This window comes from Musca domestica, unplaced genomic scaffold, assembly GCF_030504385.1.
Source record: "Musca domestica strain aabys unplaced genomic scaffold, Musca_domestica.polishedcontigs.V.1.1 10, whole genome shotgun sequence".
Taxonomy (NCBI): domain Eukaryota; kingdom Metazoa; phylum Arthropoda; class Insecta; order Diptera; family Muscidae; genus Musca; species Musca domestica.
In genome coordinates, this window is record NW_026712115.1 from 14,517,758 (window position 1) to 14,544,980 (window position 27,223).

General features: G+C 36.0%; 1 long non-coding RNA gene across 1 annotated transcript; it reads right to left on the bottom strand.

The window, feature by feature from the left end:
- Window positions 1-63: 63 nt before the first annotated feature.
- On the bottom strand, window positions 64-27,223 carry LOC131804336 (uncharacterized). The gene is made up of 6 exons (XR_009343086.1): window positions 26,150-27,223; window positions 26,030-26,090; window positions 25,853-25,972; window positions 14,533-14,652; window positions 14,004-14,477; window positions 64-498 (listed from the first exon to the last, which is right to left on the bottom strand). It is a non-coding gene; the product is annotated as an uncharacterized LOC131804336 (long non-coding RNA).

A 27,223-nucleotide genomic window follows, 5' to 3' on the forward strand; every position in this document is an offset into this window, starting at 1 on the left:
GTACTTGCATACAATTTTTTAAAAACTATTCATTTGACAACATCTTTTTGTCAAAATGTATGTTTTATTTTGATTAATTGTACTATACAAGTCAGAAATGTTTTCTATGCATTCAAATTTGACAAGGCAAATTACAGAAAATACTTATTTGGTATTGAAACAAAGTCCTTAATTTGTCGTTAGACGCCCACATACTTCTCGAAGCCTGGAAAATGGGCAGGGTTGTTCCGTTACTGAAGCCAGCAAAAGCGAATCATATAGGCAAATTTCGCTTTTGTAGCAAGGACTCTCGAAGCTTTACTCCATCTCAGCATCAGAGGATGTTATCCAGTTGCTAGCCATCAAAACGTTTTCCGTCCACAACACAGCACCACGACTCAACCAGAACATGCCGTGCCATATAACAGTAGTGGTTTCTCTTGAATAACCAGAGGTCTTTGATCCGGCCAACCAAACTACACCGTTTGATATGTGTGGACGCCAGTCGTACGTAGAGTTCTGAAACAAGAAGTCCAAACCCCGTAGAGGGTATAAGTGAGTTCACCAAGGTGGGGTGATATCTCCGGAACAGTGTTGTACACCTATCTCGCAGAGCTTGCACCTACTTCTTGCGAGGAATATCAACATATCAGCCACGAAATCAACGGCCTAACTCTTTACCACATGGTCTGCGGAGATGAGAACAGAGCTGAATGTGCGGTCTGCGATACGAGTACAACGCAATAGAAAAGTATTCAGGGCTGCCAAAATGCCGCCGCAACAGGGTGCCTCCTTATGGCTCCTTTGGACAATTTACCGTATGCAGCATAATCATGTACTTTCGTTGCAGTACCTACTTGGGTGTTACGTTGAGAATCATCGTAAACATTATATAGTGGTTCAATGATATAAGAGAGAATCTCTAGATCAGCAAGTCTATCAAGCGGATCTGAATAGAATTCATACTAATACAGTCTCTGTAATTAACCGTTACACTATGAACGCCATCCTCGTTGTCCACCCATTCGATGCAGCTGAAGAACGTCGGGTACATAGGCCCAAAGACGTTCAGGATAGTGCAGTCGTCTCTATTCATATTGGGCACTAATTGATAGGGCCACCTCCCCATAACGTAGGGAGCGCGTGCACCCCACAGTCCGGATTATAGGGGATGAGTAGACTTGGGAAACCGGATACATAAGAGCATCAGACGGTTAATAATTAAAATATTACATTATCTAAACTAACTATATTAAAGTAAGCTTCACAAAAACTTACTAAATCTAGCAACACTTTTGATGAATTCCATGAATAAAACAGAGAACGTGTATTATTTCTAAATAGAAGCTCTGGAGCAGATACATTTTTGGATAAAAACGAGAACAAGTTCAATGGAAAAAGGCGATGTAATTATCTGGGAAATCGTTCATTTTTGAAGAATATATAGCATGTTTACTTTGAAAATTGAAGAGAATTAATAGAAAGGAGTAGTGACATAATTTTGCGTTCATTGTAGGACATACGCCAAAATTTTTTTGGGAATAATGACTTTTTTCTATCTAATACTACTGGGTACTACCTTCGAATGCGAATTTTTGGGGCCTGCCTTTATATGGAAGTATTCTAAGTAGTTGACCGATATTGAAGATGCTTGGGAAGGAGCGTTTGGTTAGAAAATGTGCCTGAAAATTCCAGAACACTTCTCAAAAGTACACATTACTAAAAATACCAAAAAGCAGGCATAATTGTTGATCGCTTATTGCAAAATTTTAGAAACCTAAACTGATCCATTCAAACACAGCAGATTGACAGCCATGCAAAAGGACAAACGTAATCGCTTTAGAATTGTGGGCTAACAAAGAAAAGTTTGAGTGTTAAAATTGAATGGCAAATTATTGCATTCAAATATTTAAACATTTCGTTATTCGTTGCGTTTCTTTTCTCATATTGTATATGATCTCCAGATTAAATATTCGATATGTAGTTTCTCCTAGTGTTTACGCAAGAAATATTAAATTAATTAACTTGCATTGTTTGGAAATGCACCTCTTTGTTGTCGATCTAATTCCATTGTGTTTGATTTTGCATACTCGTTAGAAAACTGCTTACTCCTTATTGTTACAACTTTGAACTGTCAACTAGCAGTTTTCTAACGAGTATTGGTTTGCGCCGACGTCACCTTTCGGCATTATTCTTCTTCGTATCGATCGATCGTAACACAGGTAACCTGTTTGCTAATTTTCCCCTTTTTTTCTATTATTTATTATTTAACAATAAAGCGACTGATTTTATTTGAATTTTAAACTAAAACTATTTGTGTTTTTATTTTTCTTCCCTTTCTTTATCGGAGCACAATTTCGGCGCATTTACATTTTGGTCCATTCGAACCAGACGCGAGCCTTGGGAAATATTCTAATTGGTTTTCGCTCCCTTTATATTTTCGCAGCCTTCATCATCATCATTAACATCATAATCATTCTCATCAACACCATCCCCATCATCATCTATAAACATAAACAAAACATCAGGTAGGTGGAGTGTTTTTATTTATTTGTGAGCTCGCGATTCAAAAAAATAAAATAAAATAATAATAACAAAAATCAAAAGTGTCCAAAGTCCAAAAGCATTTCGTTTTACAACAACAAACGGCCGCTTTACAACGCACCGCGTATTCCTTTTTTTCGTCGCATCAATTTTTTTTTCGGTTCCAAGAAATTATTATTGTACAGTGAAAACAAGTGAATATAGATATTTGTTGCAAAAAAAAAATAATCTGTGGGAAAAGTGGTGAAAATTTGTTTAAAAATTGTATTTTTGTGTTTGCAAACAGTGGTAATATTATTAATAAAATATAATTAACAATCGTGTTAAATTTCGATTATTTTATTAATAAATATAAATCAAATTATTCCTCGTAGTGAATGTTTCATATTCCCATTCGATTACCACTGTGTAAAAGTGCATAACAATAAGAAAAAATCACCACCAAATTGCTAATTATCATTGCTTGTAATATTCCTTTTGTTTCGCTGTTCAATAATACATAATTATATTCACATACATACGCGTGTGACATATTTACGTTGAGCGGTCAATCGTCTCGTCATCACACAGCATACACACACGCGCCTCACATACATATTTTCGAAATTGATCTTTTTATTTTTTTTTTCGTTTTTTCTTTTGTTTGCGTGTACCCTACACTAATCGGGTTGGTCAATAGTGACTGTTCAACACGTTGGGAACCAAGAAAAATATTTTTTGATAATTGTATTGTGGCGTGTGTATAATCACATTTTAAGGTAATTTTGGACATTTTAATTTATTGTGTACCCTACAGTCCGCATTTATAGAGTTTTTATTCGGTTTGTAAAAATTATTATTTTTATTGTATTTGGACATAAAAATAGTAATTTTTTGCCGTTTTTAATAAAAATAGTTGCAAAAATAATTATTTCTATATATTCTATCGAATATTTTTGCAATTATTACCTTGTTTTATTTAATATTATTTTAAATATTTCCTGATTTTTTGGCTTTTTTACATATTTTTGTGGATTTCGTCGCTCTTATAAAGGGAAAATAAATATTTTGTGCAAAATTTTGAAACTTTTCGCTAATTTGGTTGTCTTATTCGCTTTTCGGATTGATTTTTCGGTTTGTTTGGAATCAATTGTTGGGTTTTTTGGATTATTTATTTTACTTTTTTCGATTTTCTTGTCGTATTTTCGAACCTTTTTGAATTTTTCGTTGTCGGTCTTAATTATTTGGCAAACTTTTTCGATTTTCTAATCGAATTTTTGGATTTTTTGGAATATTTTGTTGGTTAAGCTTAATTATTTGGCTGATTTTTCTGATTTTTTAATCGAATTTTCGGATTTTTTGTAAAGGAATTTATATTATTGCAAGCCTTACAAGGATTTATCGTTTCGTTCATTGGAATATTCACTTTTTTGCAATTTTTGAGTTCATCAAAAGAATTTTTTGGATATTTTCTTCGATTTATTTGTCGTTTCGTGTGAATTTATATTATTCGCAGCATCATGGCTCTAAATCCTCTCAAGAATTTCACTAGAGTTTCCGATAATATGGTCAAGTTTTGTGCTAAAATTAAAGACGCGAAAGAAGAAGACTTAGATGTTTTCATTTCAGAAGTAAAAAGTGCCGAGTTAAATAAAAAATGGGTTGACTTAGAAAGTTCCTTCGGAAAATGTCTCGACTATTTATCTACTGCTGAGGATACGACTGCTGAAGACATTGTGGTTGTCGATGGTAAATATGAGGTTGTTCACGACTTGTTTATGGAGAGTGTCGCTCTCATTAAAAAATATTTGCATAAATTTCGGCGATCTCGAAAAACGTCATTGAGCTCATCTTTTAGTTCAGTGGTTTCTCTCTCGCTACTTGAAACTGAGACATGTCCGGCCTCAAACAAATCCAGCGTGGTATTAATGGTTGTTTGTCTGCAATGTCCATTTACGACGTTCGTACGGATAATTGGGATCCGTTTTTAGTCTTTATTTGTTTGCAAAGGCTCCCTAAAATTACACAAACCTTATGGGAGCAGAGTGTTAAAGATAAATCCTCTATTTCGTTGTGGAAAGACCTAAATAGCTTTTTGTCGGAACGAATTCAGACACTCATGTGTCTACATGGTATGAGAGGAAATGATCAGCCCACAAAGTCTAATGTTAAAAAACTTCGAAGTCATATGACTAATACGAATTCTTCTCGCTCTCCTAATCCTCCGCAGAATAATTATTGTTTCCTGTGTCCCCAACTTTCCCAATTGCTATCTGAATGTCCTCGTTTCAAAAATATGCCCCCCTCGGCTAGGTTTTCTATTGTGAAACGTCGTAGGTTATGTGTAAATTGCTTGCGTAAGGGACATGAGGTAAAAAATTGTATTAGTCAGCATCGGTGTTCGAAATGTAAGCGAAGCCATCACACCTTGCTACATCGTAATGATTCTTCCCCAAGAAGGTCAAGTCCACCTGTTTCTTCGGCGAGCCAGAATCCAACCAATCCAACACTTCTCGAACCAGCCAATTCATCTCGTCCCTCTACATCCTCGACGGGTGTTTCTCGGCAGGTATTCCACGCCTCTACTCCGAAGGTAGATATGTGGTGACGCTTCCTTTACGATCTGGGTTCGGTGAAGATTTACATTTGGGAGAATCTCGCCCAAGCGTCCTCAGAAAATTTATTCGTAATGAGGCGTCGTTATCTAAAAAACCCGAGGTGAAAGCTATGTATGATAAGGTCTTGATCGAGTATTTGGAACTTGGCCACATGAAGCCAACAGCATTCCAACCTGCCATAATTATCTTTCGTGTTATTTGCCTCACCATCCGGTAATTAATCTCAAAAAACAAACTACAAAATTGCGAGTTGTTTTTAACGCCTCCAATAAAACTTAGACCGGCATTAGTCTGAACGACATGTTACATGTAGGACCTTCTTTGCAACTCGACCTAGTATTTTTATTACTTCGTTGGCGAGTGTATAGGTTCGTGTTCAATTCAGACATTACTCAAATGTATAGGCAAATACGTGTAGACCCCAAACATACACCGCTTCAAAGAATTCTTTATTGGGACTCGCCAACCAAACCCATTCTCGACTATGAATTGCAAACGGTAACTTTGTGCGCCTTATTTAGCAATCCGGACGCTTCTACAACTCGCTGACGAGACTGAGTCTGAATATCCGCTCGCGGCCAAAATATTACGAACATCCATGTACGTAGATGACGTTTTGGCCGGAACACATGACCTCGAGACGGCATTTATTGCTAGGGACCAGTTGATCGGAGCACTTTCTTCGGCTAAGTTTGAATTGAGGAAGTGGACAGCCAATGACAAGTCAATTTTGGATTGTTTTCCTCCAGAGCATTTGGTTGATGCTCAAGTTTTGTCGTTTGAGGAAGCTAGTGGCTCAAAACCCTTAGGAATTAGATGGAACGCGAGGTTGGATTCGTTTTACTTTGAGGTTTGTCCTATTGAAACTAAATCAAGTTATACAAAGCGGGAAGTACTATCTTCAATCGCCAAACTTTTTGACCCGGTAGGTTGGGTTAGCCCGGTTATTGTGACCGCGAAAATCATAATGCAAAAGGTGTGGCTAGACCAAATTGGTTGGGACGAGCCCCTGTTGCCCGCTACTTATTCGGAGTGGCGCAAATTCGTCGATTGTTACCCTAAGGTAAATTTGATAAAAATACCTCGTTGGCTTCGATATACCCCTGAGTGTTCGGCTGAATTACACGTCTTTTCGGATGCCTCTGTTAAGGCATACGCGGGGGTAGCATAAATGAGAATCGAGTCTCCCGATAAATATGTGTTCGTGCATTTATTATCTAGTAAGACAAAAGAGGCTCCATTGAAATCTATTTCTCTCCCTCGTCTTGAACTTTGCGGCGCAGTATTAGCCTCTGAACTTTTAAAAATTATCGTCAAAGCGATCGATTTAGAATTTCGTCAAGTTTATTGTTGGACGGATTCAACTATTGTGTTGTCGTGGCTAATACAAACTCCTTCCACTTGGACCACATTTGTAGCTAATCGAGTATGTAGAATTCAGGAAAATGTGGGGAATCATAATTGGTATCACGTTAGGTCGGAGGATAATCCAGCAGACCTGGGAAGTCGTGGTTTATCGCCCGCAGATTTAGCCGTCAGCTCTCTTTGGTGGCATGGGCCACAATGGCTTAGCAAAAAAGTCAGATTGGTCTATTCGAGACCTGGCTCCGCTTGGGACTGACATTGAAAAACGGTCTGTTCATTGTCTTTCCTGCTTCCTTCGAAGATATTCTCGAAAGGTATTCCTCATTTGAAAAGGGACTTCGCACAATGGTGTATGTTTTAAGATTCATTCGCCAGACCCATTCGCGGTATAGGGGTACATTTAATTACCCAAACTCTCGGATTTCTGCTGAAGAATTAAAAGAGGTTCGTACTCGCCTCGTAATTACAACTCAAAAGCTTCATTTCGCTGAAGACTATAAAAAACTAATCGACAAGGAACCCATTTCTAAAAACAGTTCCCTCGTTCCCCTCAATCCCTTTGTTGATGAAAATGGTGTCATGAGAATTAATGGTCGTCTTGTACGTGCGCCCTGCCTTTCATATTTGGAGCGTCATCCCATAATTCTTCCCTATAAAAGTAGGTTCGCGAAAATTTTGGTCGAATACATCCACATAAAATGTGTTCATGCAGACGTTCAGCTTATGCTTTGTACGCTAAGGATGGAATATTGGATTCCTCGAGTAAAAATTTTGATTCGTTCGGTGGTTCATAATTGTAAAGTATGTATCTTGGAGAAGAAACGACATTGTAGCCAAATAATGGCGGCGCTTCCACCTGAAAGAACAATAATTGATAGGGCGTTCATAACAACTGGGGTCGACTTCGCGGGTCCATTTGAGATCAAGTCATTTACTAGCCGTGCGTGTAAGATAACAAAAGGATATGTTTGTGTGTTCGTTTGTTTTTCTACCAAGGCCATACATTTAGAGGCAGTATCCGATTTGTCCACTGCCAATTTCTTGTTGGCTTTTCATCGATTTGTTGCACGTCGAGGTTGTCCTAGCTTGATATATTCGGACAACGGTACGAATTTCGTAGGTGCTTCCCGTGAGTTACGTCGGAATTTTCGAGAATTCATCCGGAATAGTTGCGAATCGGTCTGTAATATATTTGCAACTCAGGGCCTCAATTGGCATTTCATTCCAGCGGCTGCTCCACATATGGGTGGGCTCTGGGAAGCTGGAGTGAAAAGTTTCAAGCAACACTTTCGAAGACAAGTTCGAAATGTTCGACTTACCTTAGAAGAATTGGCAACCGTTCTAGCTAGAATAGAAGCTTGTTTGAATTCACGTCCTCTATGTCCGATGTCTGATAGTCCGGATGAACTAGTAGCTTTGACACCAGGTCATTTTTTGATTGGCGCTCCATTACTCGCTCCTTCGGAGCCTGTAGTATCTAACGAACCTTTATCGCTCGTGAATAGGTTTCGAAAAGTACAGGCCCTTGCTCATTTGTTTTGCTTTAGATGGAAAGAGGAATATTTAAAAAGCTTGCACATGCGCTATAAGTGGAAATTTCCCGAACGCGAAATCCAAAAAGACGATCTCGTGGTTATTCGTCATGAACAACTTCCACCGACATCTTGGAAGCTAGGCCGAGTAGAAAATATTTACCCGGGTATTGATGGTCATGTTCGAATTGTCGATGTTCGCACAGCAAATGGCGTTGTAAAGCGGCCCATATCTAAACTGGTCGCTTTGACCGACCATTCAATCTCGAATTCCTTTTAAATTCGCAATTTTTTCTTAGAAAATGGATTCCTCTAATATGTACAACATCGATCTCGTGACGGCAATTGATAACCATCTGGAAAGGGCCGACAAAAAACAGAGGACTACTTCGAAGGTAGTGGATGATTTGGTGAAGCCAATCGCTGCAGTGACACTCACTGAATCGGAATCCGTCTCTGCGGATCCGATAGAAATGTCAACGGAATCCGTCACTGCGGATTCCAATAATGTTGCTGCCACTTTATCGAAATCCGTCACTGCGGATTTAAATATCAATAACGCGGAATCCGTAACTGCGGGTTCAAACGAACGGCATTTGAATATTGAATCCGTCTCTGCGGGTTCATCGGGTCGACAACAGATCGGAATCCATAGCTGTGGATTCAATCGCGACAGCTCGTTTGGTAGAATTGGGGAGTACGACCGTTACTGTGGTCGATTCGGACACCCCACATAAATATAACTGTCGGGTTTGTCTGCGCAGGCACTCGCTGAGCACCTGCAAACAATTTTTAGAAATGACGCTGGAATCGCGTCTCAATGTTGTGGTCCAGCATCGAGATTGTACGCGTTGCCTTGGCAAATGGCACCAAGCTCTATGTCTGGTCCGAGTACTAGATCCGATCTTCGTTCGTCCGAGGTTTCACGATCCTTCTGCCATTCATCTGGTAGTTCCCTGGGCATACTGCCTTTACAATCGGTGGCGACCTTATCCCCAAGTCTAGTAGTACGACTTCAATGTGTCGGACCGACTTTTCCAGTCCGAGCGGTGCTGGATACTTGCTCAATACAGAGTCCCATTTGTGCGACAATGGTAGACCAATTGAAACTACCCACTTCCGACCTATATGGAATTCGGCTTTGTCGAATCACGGTCACGTCCGTGTATGATGTCACTCAAAGTATCTCTTTAGTGGCAAGGGTTGCAGATCTTCGTCATGTTTTTACTCCTCGCGAAGCCGTCAGTGAAAAGGTCAAGGAGGCATTCCTTGGATTGCCTTTAGCAGATCCCTCCTTTTTTCGACCAAGTCGGGTTGCGTTGGTGCCGGATTCGAAGGTGGTGACTCATCGGGTGCAGACGACGCCCGGATTACCTATAGCACAATACACCATATTTGGTTGGGTATTGTCTGGAGTCTGCTACAATTAGTAGAACATAGTAAAAATTCGAATTTTTGAAAACATGAACTCTACCAAAATAAATTTTAATTGCTCACAAAACACTGCACCTCCTTTTTTCATTATATAGTACAACATTCATAATGTTGCAAGGTGAATTAATTAACTTGCATTGTTTGGAAATGCACCTCTTTGTTTTTATTTGAATTTTAAACTAAAACTATTTGTGTTTTTATTTTTCTTCCCTTTCTTTATCGGAGCGCAATTTCGGCGCATTTACACCTGGGATAGCAATATTTTAACAAGGCGAAAAATGTATTTACAGCGTTTATATCAAAGCAATATTTTTAAAGAAATCAAATTGTTTTATTACAAATTATTTTTGTATTTTTCTATCAAAGTCGATTGTCAGCAACAATGTTGTTATTGTAAAATGAAAGTTGTTGTAGCTGATGCATACACCTTGATAGAGTTTTTATGACATGCAAGGGTTCACACAAAGAAATTATATTATATAATCAGCACATAAACTCTGCAGAGGATTATTTATTCGTAGTTCGATTTTACTAATGCTAGTTTAATTGGTATGTAATTGTGCGTACTTCGCGAAGGGACATTGAATTTTATTTCACAAGTAGAAACTCAGAATCAATTTGACCGCACAAGAGTTTGGTGAGTATTGTTAAAAGAAACGTTTTGGGTACGGCCATGCAAATAAGACGATATCCATTTTAGAAGAGTTGAAGAGAATCCTATTGAATCAAATTTATATATTACTAAATTATGCACAACTGTATCGAAAGCTTTACTGAAATCAGTATATAAAATATCAGTTTGGAGTTTATTTGAGAACTCGGTGTGAACATGACACGTCAGTTCTAATAAATTTGTCAAAGTTTATCTTCCGTTGACAAAACAATGCTGATGTGGTGATACTATAGGCGTAACAAAATAAGCTATTCTTTGTGTAATCAAATGCTCAAAAAGTTGTGAATTGCACTCAGTTTTGCAACACCCCTGTATTTCTAATTAACACATCTAAATAAGATTTATGCAGTGGAATAATAAAGTTCGATCGCCAGATAACTGGAAAATACGAAGTATTCGGCCCAATTACGGTTGTCGTTACTATAGTCGTCATCGACTTTATGTGCGAGTCGCCCTCGCCGTCGCTTCGATTCAAACATGGTATTATGGTAAGGCATAGAAGCGACATCGACAGTTTAAAATAAACGTTGGCAACACTCCCTTGTTATTGACAAAAAAATATAATTTTTTTGGTAGTTTGAATTCTAATTTCGACTCTTTTGGAAAAATAAAAAATATAGTGAAAAAATGAAGATTATAAACGCGTTACATATCTTAAGTTCAAGTGCGGATGAAGAGAAGAATGTATTTGTAGTGCAGCGGCGAGTGTTAAGGCAGCCAACAAATATATTTGCATTGCCTGGCTCTTGATTGTTTTGTTCTAAAAGTTTACGCCGCTCTTTCAAGAGTTCAATAGTTTCTGCTTTCCTTGGTGACTTTTTAACATTGTTTTTTTCAGCATTGTCCACTTGCTCATTTTCATGAACTATAACGTCTATTACACTTATGTTTTCCTTATTTTCTATTCCAAGTGCACGACCTGGTGGATTCAATAACTTTTGAAACTGCGTTATATTCGCGACAGACTCATTTTCTTAAAAATGCCACCTCCATTGCTGCTGGTTTCACCCTTGTTGTGCTCAAGTTTCTTTTTAGTTTTAAATTTTTAATCTTTCCCAACCTAGAAGAATTTTAGAAAACTAACTAATAATTATACATTTAATTTTGTAGTAATGGATTTCCAATGTGAATTAAAATTTGCTGGAACATGACCTTTGGTAAATCCTTTTGCCAAACATGGATTTTTTTCAATTCGGAAACCAAAATTTCAAATTATTTTGCTGTTGTTATTTTCATGGTCTAATATCAAATACAAAATGCTTACAAAATCAACGTCGACTAGAAAGTACTATGTCGTCACAATTTTTTACGGCGACAGATATTCTCACGTCGACTGTTGTATCGACAATGATAATGGCAACCATTTGTCGCTATCGACAAAAAACGACAACCCTAATATCATTATTGTCGCCTCGACTTCATTTTGCGACGCGGACGATAACCGTAATAGGGCCGATAGTTCATGCGCACATGTTTTTAAAAACGGTACCCCATTTGAACCCGGTGAGTTTCAATGACATTAAAAGATTTTACACTCCATTTGCTGTGGGAATGATACGAGAAAACTGATTAAGTTTATTAATACTATAAGAGTAATTTTTTGTTCTGTTCCAGAACTGCAAGAATGTAAAAGTTTTTACTACGATAACCGATTTTCCCTTTATAATATCGAAGAAAATTGTAAAACTAGTACATTCTTGCATGTTTTGGAACAGACCAACCATTAGTAGAATATGTGGAATACGTACTTTGAAAAAAGTTTGCAAACATGTCTGCTATTTCCTTAAGTTCACATGATACTTAACTACCAAATGTCATACAAATAGGAAATTCGCGGACTTTTCTTTTTGAATTATCGAATTTGTAATTTTTTTTTTATAAAAGTTGAGATACGAAAATCAATATTACCTTAAAAACCCAATTTATATTGTATAATATAGAACGCAGCAGATCAATGTTAGTCTTGTTAAAGATTAGCTAACGAGATTTAGTTTGAAATGAAGTATGTAGAGTTTGAATATTACTAAGTTCAATTGTCATAATAAGAGTGGCACGATACATATCCTCTGGCTCGGAGAAGGGAGGACTTCTACACACAGAAGATGTTACGAAAGAAAAAATAAATCCAATATTTTGCCTTTTGCATTATATACAGAATCAAATCAAAATGCTTTCCCAAAAAGATGACATCTAAGCAGACAGTTCAGTAGAAGAGACTGGTACATAATCTACAATATTTTTTCCTGGGACTCATGTTAGATTAGGTAGATTGAAACCCCCAAGACAAATCATTTCAGCGTTAAGGAATAATATAATGACAACTCTTTTATTAACCCTGAATGCTTAAGAAAAATATTAATCCCTGAATTCGAAGCAATAAAAGAGCAATTATATTAAAAATATTGCAATTTAGATATTTTAATTTAACACAAAGAAATTCAATTTTAGGGTATTCTGTAACCATTTTCTGTAAATTTGATACTGATCAGATAAAATCTAAGTGTCATGAATCTCAGGTTTAAGCGATGTCTCAGACTTTTGATTGTTGCCGGAATTTCTGCTGAAGCAGAAATTTTATTCAACGTATCCGTAAGGTAGAAAAGATAACGTTTGCTTATTAGAGTGGAGGATTAGTATAAGCAATTGTACTGGATAAGGTATAACAATTGCAGAATTGTTTATAGTAATCAATAGAGGGTAGGATGTCGGAGCCAAAAGATATGGCAGTATTGTGTGGGTGAGCCACAGCTGGTGAGTTTAAACGGATCAAATCCGCACTGATGATTTCTTTCGTTTCGCAGATCCATATAAAAATTGGAAATTATTAGACCTCTTTTCGAAAATTTGAAGTTCTGAAAAGTGCTTCGTCAAAACCTTCTTCACAGCAACCAATTCTATTTTAGTCTCTTAGAAATGACTATATGTGACTATCGATACATGTCCAACGTAATCATGGGTAGGCCATTAAGCCCTAAGCATAACTAACACTATAGTAATCGTTCTTTTAAATTAGCAATTATGCAATTTTAATTTGAGCAATCCATGTAAATGAGAAATACAAAGGAAAACAGTGTAGTAATAAATTTACGGTAACTGCCTAAAAGTATGCTAAGGAAAGCCAACATAATGCGTACAGGACAGCAAAAGGAAAACAGCCACAAACGTCATAAGCAAAGAAAATAACAGTCGCTCATCAACATCTTTTGACATTAGACTGATTTTTTTACAAACATAAACAAATTTGAGTTAAATCCTCCTCCGCCTATTCCAACTCCTCCTCCGGGGGAACAGAATAAAAGAAGAGCTCCAAGCATTTCTAACGAAACAAAAACTTTCAAAAACCAAAATGGAACACCTGTTAAACCAATAAACACAAATACAGAACCTACATCAAATAATGAAATGACAGACCAATACAACTACAACTCTTTAAATAAAGAAACCATTTTGTATCCACAATACCATCCCAGTCCTTTTCATGTGCTAGTCTCCTCAGAAACGCCAATTAGCACAAGGAGGAAGAATTGTGAACTACACCTGTATGCAAGATTTCAAAAGATTAATATTACAGACTATGCGTGCAAGAACATTGGATACAATCTTTTCAAAATAACATTTAACAATTCTACCTCAGCCAACTCTTTTGCAACGAATCCAAAGTTAAACCAAATTGCTCTCAAAGACTTTATCCCAGAACGTTTTGTACAACGGTTCTATATTATCTGCTATCACAATTAAACAACAAATTGAAAGCGATAATGACATGGACGTTGTTTCAATATACCGCTTCACTAGAAAATCTGAAAACAATAAAATAGAATACTCCGAAACCATAAAAATCGGTATTATATATGATGGTGTACCCACGGAGATACTTACATATGTGCGGAACAAAAATAACACCACATTTGTATGTGCCCCCTGTACGTTTATGTTTAAACTGCGGACGGTTAGGACACATATCCATTCGTTGCAGATCGACGAAAAAATTTTTAAATTGTGGTAAATTTATCATTTGCCCCAATCAATGTCCCAAGGAGCAAAAATGTCAAGAATGTTTGTCAACAACTACATGCAATGATATATGCAACTCGCCTCGATGCATTCTTTGTAATAGTATTGATAATTTCGCAACCGATTCAAAGCAGTGCCCATGATGGAAATCTGAAAGAAATATAAGAAGCATAAACGCTTCAAAAAGAAGCATTTATGAAGAAATAAACAATAGGGTTACAAAATTATAATATAGCAGAGTTGCGTCTCCACGAAATCCAATCCATCACGCCATTGCCAGTCCGTTTCAAATCACACCATACCAATCCGTCTTCAAACATTTTAGCTTTTCAAAAGTATCTGAAATAGAAAAAACATTAACACAATTTTCAAATGAAATGTCAAAAGTTCTCACCTCACTTAATAGTGCCGAAGGTTTAAATATATTAAAAAATCCAGCAATCACTCCTGTCATCGGAAATAAATAACCCATTTGAGGAACCAAATAACAAAGTGCCAAATAATAATTCAAATCCTGCAAATAAATAACAAACTTTTATTAACAAGCTAAAAAGCAGTAAGATCGGACGGGCCGAACTTTGAATTCCCTCCACCATTTGGAACGAATTTGGAAATTTTCATAAAAAATAAAAATCCTTAAAACTTTCTGTTAAAATTTAAAAATACCATATATAGCCGTTATAATGGGGCCTATACGACGTCTAAATAGGCATTGTTTGTCATAAGCCATTACCATATTCAAATTCGAAATTTGAAATAAACGGTGAATAATGACGCTAAAATCATCAAACTATCGTATATAGGGAGGTACCGTTATATGAGAGCTGTCACAGGCTGTAGCATCCATTACGAACTTCAAATACCACATCTCAAAAAAGACTGTAGTTCCCATAACGAACGCCAAATACGTAATTTGAAACAATTCTGGTGAATAATGACGCTAAAATCATCAAAATACCGAATATTGAGAGGTACCGTTATATGGGGGCTACACGAAGACGTGGACCTGCACAAACAATTTTCTGTCTTAGACTGTAGTATCCATTTAGAACTTCAAATACCAAATTTGAAACAATTCCGGTTAATAATGTCGCTAAAATCATCAAAATACCAAATATCGGGAGATACCGTTATATGGGGCCAATATGTAAACATGGACTTACATGGCCCATTTACGAACTTAACCTGCCTACTGGAAAAATAAACATGTGTACAAAATTTTAGCAGTATATCTCAATTAATTCGAAAGATAGCGTGATTACTATAGACAGACAGACGGACATCGCTAAATCGACTTAGAATTTTACGCTGATCAAGAATATATATACTTTGTTGGGTCTGACATGAGTATTTCGAGGAGTTACAAACGGAAGGACAAAGTTAATATACCCTCCATGGTATGGTGAAGGGTATAAAAATATGAACGTTCTTCAATATGATATGCAAAGTTTAAACAAAAAGAAAAATTTCCTTGATTTTTTTCTAAAAAAAAAACAAAAAATTGACATATGTTTTTTGAGTGAAATATTTAATATAGACGAAAGTCAAAACCCATCATCTATAAAAGAATTCAACATTGTATCGAAAAAAAAGAAATGTTAAATATGGTGTAGCCTTATTTTTCAAAAAAAAAAAAAAAATACAATTCAAAAAGATTACATTTGAGACCTGCTTGGATATTCTGATTTGCCAAACTACAAATTTAGCAAACAATTTAACTTTGGAATCCATTTACTTTCCCCACTCAGTCAGATGTGCAACGATAAAAACAGAATTAGCCAAATTAATATCATTGCTTGATAATCAAAGTTACACATTCATACGTAGTGAATCCAATGCTAGACACTCAGGTGATTAATTTGTCTCATAGCGTGAAAATCAATTAAAGAAATCTTTAATAATTCCAACTTTCAATTTGTAAACGATGGTAGCTATACATTTAAAAAATTATAAATGATTTGAGTGCAAAGTTCAAATTTTTTTAGCCAAAAAAAAAACAGCAAATGAAAAATCTTAGTTCTTAGATCCAACTAAATACTAATTTTCAATAAATACATTCCGTGATAAAAAGTGAAATCAAAAAATCTACTTATACCCTAAACAGTACCGACTACAGATAGCTGCACAAAAAACTTACGATATGCATAGCAATGACATAAACGCAAGAAATCTAATTAAAACTATAAAAAAATTGAAAAATGCCGTCCAATTTGCTAAAAAACACAATTTCAAGAATGAGATACAAAATCTAAACAAGGAGCCCAGCTCAAAACATCTCTTTCAATTTGTTCATGTGTGCAAAAATACTTTGTCTTCAAACATCAAAAGCAAGTGGTCACCAAACAACAACAAACAATTTCTATGTCATCTCAGAGATCAAGTTCCAGATAACAATCCAATTAATTATGTCAGCAAAAATACTTATAATCGCTCCAATTTAACAATGGAAGTATTTTTTACTGGTTCTCAAAAATAAAATGAAACCCTCAGCTACTGGCCTGGACGGTATAACATACGAACCGATAAATCATCTAGCGGATCCTACAAAAAGCAATAAATTGTTTATGGAAAAAGTGCAAAATCATAGATGAATGGCGATAAAAATGAAAATTATCCCTATACCAAAGATCTAGAATTGTTTACAAACTTTAGACCAATAGCCTTAATATCAGTGTCTTTAAAAATAAAAAAATAATGTTGAAAGAACGTTTGCAACAATTCATTGACGAAAATAACATTTTTCCAGCAAACACATTTGCATACAGAAAACATATGTCCACTTCAATGTGTATCAAAAACTTACTGTATAAGTTCGATACGTTCCACCACAACTTTCCAATGCTCGATCAATCACGGTGGCGCACAGGCATCTCCTCTACAACTCCCCTGGCGGAGACCGTAGTGAGCGGATCGTCGCTGGGCATTGGTTGTTGTCGGTAGGCTCACCTTGCTCTCATTGGAAGTAGTTGTAGTTGTATTAGTATACAGACATGGGATCATCTGCGATCACCTAGAACCTCTGCGTTTACTTGTCTTTAGTCTTTGAAGCGAAACCCAACACGGCCACTGTCGCCAACACCATATTTGAAAAGAGGTAATTTTGTTGTTTGAAAAGAAAGAGTCACAATAAAGCATAAATTATATTTAGAAAAATACTAATTTATCTTTGTTTCATTTCTTGATTTTGTCTTTCTTTTATCCTACACCACACGCGCGAATCACCCGCACCAAATCTCTCACCTACACATCACTCACATCATAATAACTCTGGGGAGTTTTGTTGTTCTCGCCGCTATACGAAGCCTTTCCCCCCACTCCCCTGAGTTAAACATTGGCCCTTCGAGCCGGATAGAAGCCATCCCCTAGTCGTTGCTCCCTGTATTGCATGAAGAAATCATTGGATTCTCTTTCATCATTATCATCAACACTAAGAACCAGGTACGTAAATTCAGATTACCATTTGAAGTGAGCTACTCGCGGTTTCTTAGTGAATATTTAAATTGTTTCGGTTTGGTCGAATCTCAATTGATCTACGCGCGTGCTACATATAAAATGCAGTCCACTCTCGTCTTTGCATAAAAATATTACTCGTTGTACTGATCATCCAACATCGCGGTGATCATACATTTGCTCTTCGTTTAAGAACAAGTCAGTTGGTCGACTCGTATTAACACTTCATGTGTTAATAAAGTGCATTCCCCTACAACACCTAATTCTGTTGTTATGAAAATAGTTAGCTTTCGTTGTATTGATCATCCATCATCGCGTTGATCATACAAAAATATTTCGTGCTCTTGCTCCGCTTCGTTCGTTATTTGCATTTCTAACCCTCATTTCAAATGTTAAACCCTTTGTGAGAATAGAAAGTATCCCCATCGCTGTTGATCTACTCCCTCGCCTTAGTTGAAGAAAAATTTGCATCACCACAGCATACATGCACATTCTTTTATATTTGGCCGTATTTCTCACCAACCAAACGTTCGCTGTTGTTATCCCCCATTTACATTTCAAAGGTTGAGCCCTTTAACGAGAATTGTGTGTTTCTAATTAGCACTAACAACACACTTGTAATAACAGTGCATCCATCTGTCGGTTGGTTACTTTGTCGTCGTTACTAACGCGCATTTATTGCTGTTGCAATTTTTCTTCGTTTGTTTCTGTCAATTCTCACTTGAGAATTTGCATTGCCAAAAATTGCAACAAAAATACTTCATCATTCCACGCGCCCTTTTTAAGCGTCGGTTTGATATTCAGTAAAAATAACAACAAAGTGTTTTGATCTCCAACTCTAACTGTTGGATCGTTTGTGGCGTCGTTTGTTTTGTGGGTGCGTAGCTGCTTACGCATAGTCATTTCTCTGCCGACGTCGCTTGTGTTTTATTCCTCTTTGTGCGATATCCGTTGTTGGTCCGGCACAGTGGGGTAAAATAGCACAAATTGTGAATTTTTGTAATTTATTTTAGAAATTATTTTTCGATAATTTTCTGAAATATTTTTGATTAGTAGTTTGGTTTTTGGAATTTTTGGACAAATTCACCCTAAATTAGACATTCTTTGCAGATATTTTCAGAACAAACATTAGTTGAAAATATTCGTTTGTGGCTATTTTCTTAAATTTTTTGGGCAATTTATTAATAGTTGTTGGTACTATTTGTGATCCTCTCTAGGGTTGGATATTTTTTTGAAGAATACACCCTACTATCGGCATAATCTTGTAAAAATTGCCAAATTTTGCATTAAATATTCTGTACATTTACTCAATTCACAGCACATTTACACTATCTCTGTATAAATATCGTACTATCGGTGGAAAATATTTGGAAATTTGTCATACATTTTGGAAAAAACACCCTATAATTTGTTGATATTGGAGCAATTTTAGTAATATTTGTCACATAGGAAAAGATTTTCTTAATTTCTCTCCTATTTAAGGTTTTAAGTTTTGGAAATTTCTCATTTCCCTTCCTTTTGCATACCGTTTGTATTTTTTTTTTTTTTTTTTTGGTATACATTTAGTAACAAAATGTCGATCACTCCGCTCACACGTTTTTCTAGAGCCGCTGACATTGTTCTGAAGAGTGTAGACTATTTTGTACAAATTGATGTCGCACATTTCACAGTTTGCAGCCTCGAAATTCGTTTATCAGAATTTCGAGAATTGTGGGATAAGGTCTTGCACACTTATACTGAGTGCAAAAACTACCTCACGGCATCCGAGGCTGCACCGTTTGAAAATATTGACGTCGTTGAGGATAAATTCAATAGTACTTTTATTGCATACCATTGGTATTTGACCACTATAAACAAGCACCTTTATCGCCTCAAATTTCCAAATAATGATAATAGCCCTTTTGTTTTAACTTCTAAGTCCTCTCCTCGTGAAAATTGTATTTCTGCAACTAATGCAAATGTTACACAACCTTCAGGCTTGCTTTTGGGTGAACCTAACTTATCGGTTACCGTGCAGTCTGTTTCTCCACCCGTTGATGCTTTCTCCAAATCTTCCCCCAATAATAGTGGCTCCAATCCACTCTTCGATAGTCATTATCTCGTAGTACCACCTATTGATATCGAAATCTTTGCTGGAGATTTTATTTCTTGGCCTAACTTTCGCGATCTATTTACCACCTTCTTTGTGAAAAATGCACTTCTTTCAAATGTAGAACGTCTTTGTCATCTGAGGCAGAAGACTACCGGTGAGGCTCGAGAAATCGTTTGCAGATTTTTACTCATCAATAGCAGTTTCCCATTGGCATGGAAAGCTTTGACGGATGCGTACGATAATAAGCACGTTCTAGTAAATAGCCACATCAAAAACTTGTTTGATATTCCTCCACTAAAAATTGAAACTTGTTCGGGTTTGCAAAGTGTCCAACGTGGAATTAATAGTTGTCTCTCTGCAATGGCCGTCCATGACGTCGCCACGGATCAGTGGGGTCCGATTATTGTACATGTTTGTTTGCAGCGTTTGCCTTTAACCACCATGACCTTGTGGGAGCAAAGTATCAAAAATAAGTCGTTGTTGCCTTCCTGGCCAGACTTAGATACTTTCCTCACTGAAAGAATACAAACTTTGCAATGTATTCAACATATACGTAGAAAACTGCCCACAAACATTGTATCTCCTAGTTTCTTGCCTAAATCGTTGTCCTCCAAGAGTGTTCCATCTCATCACTCCTCCACTAGGTCATTAGCATCCAAGCATGCTTGTACATCTAGTTCCACCATTAACAAGCCATTGGTACATGAGTGAAAATGTGTTGCTCCTTCTCCTCGGCCAAACACTTATTGCTCCATTTGTCCTAACGAGAGTCATATTCTTCGACTCTGCCCCAAGTTTATACAACTTTCGTTTGAGGACAAATTCTTAATTGTAAAAAATAATAAGCGATGCATAAATTGTCTTTCGCGTGGCCATGTAGTTAACAATTGTCATAGCACAAATAGTTGCAAATCTTGCAAGCAAAGGCATCACAGCCTTCTTCATCGGCCACAAACTAGTAGAGTTGTTGCAACATCATGCTCAAAACCATCTCTGGTTTCTAATAATTCTAAAAGTCGAAAATCCTCGCTGTTCTGCCAGTCTGCTTAAAATCTGGTTTTGAATTCTAAGAAATTACGAGATTTAAACCGGCTTTTACGAAGGTCAAAAGTCGGGGACCTAAGTCTTCTAAAACGCACCCACCTTCTGCTAAATATAATTCAAATTGCCAGTCTCCCAACACCACTGAAAAGATGTGGACCTGCACAAACAATTTTCTGTCTTAAGGTGTAGTACCCATTTCGAACTTCAAATACCAAATTTGAAACAATTCCGGTTAATAATGTCGCATAAATCATTAAAATACCAAATATTGGGAGGTACCGTTATATGGGGGCTATACGAAGACGTGGACCTGCACAGACAATTTTCTGTCTTAGGGTGTAGTATCCATTTCGAACTTCAAATACCAAATTTGAAACAATTCCGGTTAATAATGTCGCTAAAATCATCAAAATACCAAATATCGGGAGGTACCGTTATATGAGGGCTATATGAAATCATTAACCTGCCTACTGGAAAAATAAATATGTGTGCAAAATTTGCGCCGTCTATCTCAATTAATTCGAAAGATAGCGTGATTACTACAGACAGACAGACGGACATCGCTAAATCGACTTAGAATTTTACGCTGATCAAGAATATATATACTTTGTTGGGTCTGACATGAGTATTTCGAGGAGTTACAAACGGAATGACAATAGTATGGTGGAGGGTATAAAAATATGAAAGTGCTTCAATATAATGTGCAAAGTTTAAACAAAAACAAAAATTTCCTTGATTTTTTTCTAAAAAAAAAAAACAAACAAGTAAAAAAGCTGTATGTTCGGCCGGGCCGAACTTTTAATACCCTCCACCATTTGGTACAAACTTGGCAATTTCCAAAAAAAATCGTTAAAAATTCTGTTAAAATCTTAAAAATACAGAATGCTTATACGACGACGTGGGCCTGCATAGGCAACTTTTGTCATAAATTATTACAATATTTAAATGCGAAACTTGAAGAAAAATCTGTTTATAATGTAGCTAAAATCGTCAAAATACCGAATATATACCGTTATATGGGGGCTATACGAAGACGTGGACCTGCACAGACAATTTTCTGGCATGGGCTGAAGTATCCATTACGAACTTCACATGCGAAATTTGAAACAATCCCTGTAAATAAGGTCGCTAAAATCATTAAAATACCGAATATCGGGGGGTACCGTTATATGGGGGCTATATGGAGACGTGGACCTACATGGTTCATTTTTTGACTTTGGATGAAGTATCCATTACGAACTTCAAATACCAAATTTGAAACGATTCCGGTAAACAATGTCGCTAAAATCATCAAAATACCGAATATCGGGGGTACCGTTATATGGGGGCTATATGAAGACGTGGACCTGCACAGATAATTTTCTGTCTTAGGCTGTGGTATCCATTACGAACTTCAAATACCAAATTTGAAATAATTCCGTAGCTAAATAATAATTCATAATGTAGCTAAAATCATCAAAATACCGAATATCGGAAGGTACCGTTATATGGGGGCTATATGATAACTGGGACCTACATGGCCCATTTACTAACTTAAACTGCCTACTGGGAAAATATACATGTGTGCAAAATTTTAGCTTTCTATCTCAATTTGTTCGAAAGATAGATTGATTACAACAGACAGACAGACGGACAAGGCTAAATCGTCTTAGAATTTTACGGTGATCAAGAATATATATACTTTGTTGGGTCTGACATGAATATTTCGAGGAGTTACAAACGGAATGACAAAATTAATATACCCTCCATAGTATGGTGGAGGGTATATAAATTGACATATGTTTTTTGAGTGAAATATTTAATATAGACGAAAGTCAAAACCCATCATCTATAAAAGAATTCAACATAGTATCGAAAAAAAGAAGTGATAACTATGGCGGTGTAGCCTTACTTTTCAAAAAAATATGCAATTCAAAAAGATTACATTTGAAACCTCCTTGGATATTCTGATTTGCCAAACTACAAATTTAGCAAACAATTTAACTCTGGTATCCATTTACTTTCCCCACTTAGTCAGATGTGCAACGATAAAAACAGAATTAGCCAAATTAATAGCATTGCTTGATAATCAAAGTAACACATTCATATGTGGTGAATCCAATGCTAGACACTCAGGTGATTAATTTGTCTCATAGCGTGGAAAAACAATTAAAGAAATCTTAGATAATTCCAACTTTCAATGTGTAAACGATGGTAACTATACATTTAAAAAAATATAAATGATTTGAGTGCAAAGTTCAAATTTTTTTAGCAAAAAAAAACAGCAAATGAAAAATTTTAGTAAAATCCAACTAAATACTAATTTTCAAGAAATACATTCCATGATAAAAAGTGAAATAAAACAAGTAAAAAAACATTAAGTTCGGCCGGGCCAAACTTTTAATACCTTCCACCTTAGGGTAAAAGAAGCATTAGAAGAAATGTGGCAAATACCATTAAGATGCCGAATATCGGGAGGTACCGTTATATGGGGGCTATACCAAAACGTGGACCTATAATTACAATTTTTCGCTACACGAACTAGGACCCATTATGACCCAGAAATACTAATTTTTAGACAAATCAGTGAAAAAATGTGGCAAAAAAAAAAACTAAAATACCGAATATCGGGAGGTACCTTTATATGGGGGCTATACCACAACGTGGACCTATACATGCAATGTTTTGCCACACGCTCAGGGACCCGTTATGACCTACAAATACCAATTTCCAGAAAAATCCGTGAAAAAATGTGGCATAAATCATCAAAATACCGAATATCGGGAGGTACAGTTATATGGGGACTATACCAGAACGTGGACCGATATATCTCATTTTCAATACCAACCATCCTAGACACAATGCAAATAGCTCTGCTAAATTTTGACGCTCTACGTCAAATAATGTGGGCTGTATCGTGATTTCAACAGACAGACGGACATCGTTAAATTGACTTAGAATTTTATGCTGATTATGAATATATATACTTTATGGGGTCTAAGACGAATGTTTAAGGATGCTACAAACGGAATGACAAAGTTAATATACCCTCATTTCCAAGGGGGAGGGTATAAAAATCTACTTATACCCTAAAAGGATATACAACACCAAAAGTTTGGTGGGATTCCTATGTTGAAAAACAGTACAGACTACAGATAGCTGCACAAAAAATCTACGATACGCATAGCAATGCCATAAACGCAAAAAATTTAATTAAAACTATAAAAAAATAAATAACACAATTTCAAGAATAAGATACAAAATCTAAACAAGGAGCCCAGCTCAAAACATCTCTTTCAATTTGTTCGTGGGTGCAAAAATAGTTTGTCTTCAAACATCAAATGGTCCCCAAACAACAACAAACAATTTCTATGTCATCTCAGAGATCAAGTTCCAGATAACAATCCAATTAATTATGTCAACAAAAATACTTATAATCGCTCCAATCTAACAATGAAAGTATTTTTTACTGATTCTCAAAAATAAAAAGAAACCCTCAGCTACTGGCCTGGACGGTATAACATACGAAACGATAAATCATCTAGCGGATCCTACAAAAACAAACTTTTTGGAAGCAATAAATTGTTTATGGAAAAAGTGCAAAATCATAGATGAATGGCTATAAAAATGAAAATTATCCCTATACCAAAGACCTAGAATTGTTTACAAACTTCAGACCAATAGCCTTAATATCAGTGTCTTTAAAAATAAAAAAATAATGTTGAAAGAACGTTTGCAACAATTCATTGACGAAAATAACATTTTTCCAGCAAACACATTTGCATACAGAAAACATATGTCCACTTCAATGTGTATCAAAAACTTACTGTACACTATAAATTACTACAAAAGCAGAGGTGAGAAAGTGATAAATCTATCGTTAGACGTAGAAACAGCATATTATTGCGTCAGTATTGAAATTCTTCTTAAAATACATTGCGAACTCAACTGTCCGAGTGACATCACCGATTGGATTATTAACTTTTTTTAACAAAAGAACTATCGTTATGGGAAATTCTCAATGGGCTCCCACAATGCAGCTGTTTAAGTCCTATTCTTTTTAATTTAAATACCCTTGGTCTATATGGGATTTCTGATGACAACACACATCTGTTTCAATTTGGGGATGATTTCATATTATTATCTGCGCAAAAGAACTTTGAATCGGCCAATCAAAATCTGCAGTTAAAAGCCACTGAATTTCAATATCTTTTATAACGCTTGTATGTAGCCAAAGGACCAAGAAAAACTCCTTCCATCACATTATAAGGCACCCAAATTACATCGGTTACCAGTATCAAGTTTTTAGGAAGACACATAAAAAACATTTTATCTCTTAAATAACACTATGATGATGTTATCTACTACTGCAACAAGTCAATAAATGATCAACAATATTAAACAAGGTCTACTACCAAATATCGCAAAATCCATAGTCTTTTCGAAAACAGAGTACTGCATCTCTTTTATGGCTTATATGTCAACTTATTTAAACAAAATCAGATGCTAAGAAAAAGTCGTGGACTCACACCGTCAACACCTGTCCACGCAATGTACGCATTAGCATTTATGTTATGACCAACCAACTGATGTTACCAAAGATTCCAATATCTCATCGCGAAAGTTTTAATCAAATTTAAATGTCACAGTCGACAATTTTACCAAAATCCCTCCAACAAGACAAGTTTTTGCCTAATATACTTCAAATTTAAACACATTTTCGACAAAGTTGTCGTGAATCAAATCGAACACCTAGGAAACACATTTACTTTCCTCATAAATTTGTTCAACTCCTCCAAAAATATCAAGCCTAATGAATTTTATGGTATGATCCTACAAGAAAAAGTTGAAAGGTTAAAAAATACAGGTCATACTATTTGGGCAACTGATGCCTCAGTTTCCAGTGCTACGACCGGATATAACCAAAACTTCCTTTTTAAAATACCGAGTAAAATGTCTTCACTAATGGGAGAATTACATACTATCAAGAAGGCCATAGACATAATCATAGAAGATAGCATCAATAAGGCCACACTATTCTAACCGACAATAAAAATGACTGTCTATTACTAAAACAAAATACAATTCAGAACTACCTGTCAAATAATATAATCCGAAAAGTAAATAACTAAAAAATTACGAAACTCACCATTATCTCACATATTGGCATCCCTGCTAATGAGCGTGCGGATTTCTTCGCCAAACTTGCGGCTCAATGATTCGACCGGTCCTCGTAATAAAAAATGCTCACTCCCAAATCGATCAGCATCTATGGAGTGAATGGAAGGAAAATTATAAAAACATTTCAATCACTAAAGGCACATACTTCTCTCAATTTTTCCCAGAACCGCCGTCTCGTCATTGGTATGCTGGTTCCAACATGCCTCCTGGAGAGATCAAACTCATAAATCGGCTATTCACTGGTCACACATACGGAAAAACTTACCTATTTCTCATAAACGCTGAAAACTGCAACTTATGCGACACTTGTAACATGCCAAATACCGAGAATCACCAACTCTTTGTTTGTCCTAATTTAATAATGGCAGCTCTACTTAAAAGTTTCGCCACTGAAAACTACCACGAACTATGCACGTTCATTCACAAAAACAATATACAATTGTAAAATTGAATCTACACGACACAGTACAACTCTGCAAGAAAGCAAAGAAATGAAAGACAAGAAAGGAAAAAATAATTATCAATTACCACTAATCTAATACAAATATGTTTAGTTGAAGAATCACTATTTAATACTTAAAGAACACAATAACTAAGAAAGATTATTATTTAAATTGACATCCAAAGTATTAGACAAAATTATTGCCAAAAGGTGGTTTATCGTCAAAAATAGACTTCTCTGCTCTGATCCATTTGGCTTCCAGAAAGGACAATTCGTCGCAGATTCCCTTATTTTTTAGATTACCTCATAAATAGCTCTATAAAAACTAATAAACACCTCTCGATTATATAGCTTGGCTTTTCAAAGGCATTTGATAATTTGACCTTCATGTGGTATTTCGCCAAGTAGAAGAATGTGGTATGTACCCTAAAATTTACAATTGTGTTAGAAATTGTATTCTTACTTTTCTGAAATGAAAAAAAACCTTCATAATGAATGCCACAAAGATCACCACTATCTGATGTCTTATTCTTAATTGCATATAACAAACTTTCAAACAATACTTCAAACTGAAACCATACACAAAAAATATCAATGAAATTCTCATATTAATAAATTATCCATGTCTCTTAATAACAATCTTAACATAATAAAGTGCTTATCCAGTAGAAAGTTCCAATTCATTAATTTCAATTTTCAATTCCTTATTATTATTTCGAAAATTAATTATGGAATCTTTATACTTGGTTACACTTCCAAACTTTGTTTCAACAAGATTAAAACCATATTCAAATCTGCTTTTCGAATCGGTGTGGGAACTCATCGCACAGCACGAATCAATAATATGTTATTTGAAACTGAACTAATGCCAATCTAAAACTACAAGAACCCTGCTAC